The sequence below is a fragment of the Seriola lalandi genome, unplaced genomic scaffold (genome assembly GCF_002814215.2).
Source record: "Seriola lalandi dorsalis isolate HSWRI2012SDOR001 ecotype SW California unplaced genomic scaffold, Sedor1 jcf7180002054816, whole genome shotgun sequence".
Taxonomy (NCBI): domain Eukaryota; kingdom Metazoa; phylum Chordata; class Actinopteri; order Carangiformes; family Carangidae; genus Seriola; species Seriola lalandi.
Window position 1 is genome coordinate 32,641 of NW_019525369.1, and position 432 is coordinate 33,072.

Consider the following 432-nt stretch of genomic DNA (forward strand, 5'->3'; position numbering starts at 1 on the left):
CCACAACCTTTGAATTGCCTCACAACTATTTACCTAGAAGTCCAATGCGCTATCCATTGCGCCACAGAGCCAGTTGACCTTGAACAGCAGGTCTCACAAGTCAACTTGTCCCTTTCAGAAAAGTTTAACCACTAAATCAGTGGGTTGTTTATAGACAAATCTGTGTGACAAATGATTTCCCTGTAAAACTCCGACTCTGGTGGGACTTGAACCCACAACCTTTGAATTGCCTCAGAACTATTTACCTAGAAGTCCAATGCGCTATCCATTGCGCCACAGAGCCAGTTGACCTTGAACAGCAGGTCTCACAAGTCAACTTGTCCCTTTCAGAAAAGTTTAACCACTAAATCAGTGGGTTTTTTATAGACAAATCTGTGTGACAAATGATTTCCCTGTAAAACTCCGACTCTGGTGGGACTCGAACCCACAACC

The 432-nt window shown here is 43.8% G+C and overlaps 1 protein-coding gene and 1 non-coding gene across 6 annotated transcripts in view; both read right to left on the reverse strand.

The window, feature by feature from the left end:
- LOC111669756 (ATP-dependent 6-phosphofructokinase, platelet type-like) overlaps positions 1 to 432 on the reverse strand; it is a 32,577-nt gene that overhangs the window by 20,432 nt on the left and 11,713 nt on the right. The window lies entirely within an intron of this gene.
- trnar-ucu (transfer RNA arginine (anticodon UCU)) lies at positions 192 to 283 on the reverse strand. The gene is given in 2 exon segments: positions 192 to 227; positions 247 to 283. It is a non-coding gene; the product is annotated as a tRNA-Arg (tRNA).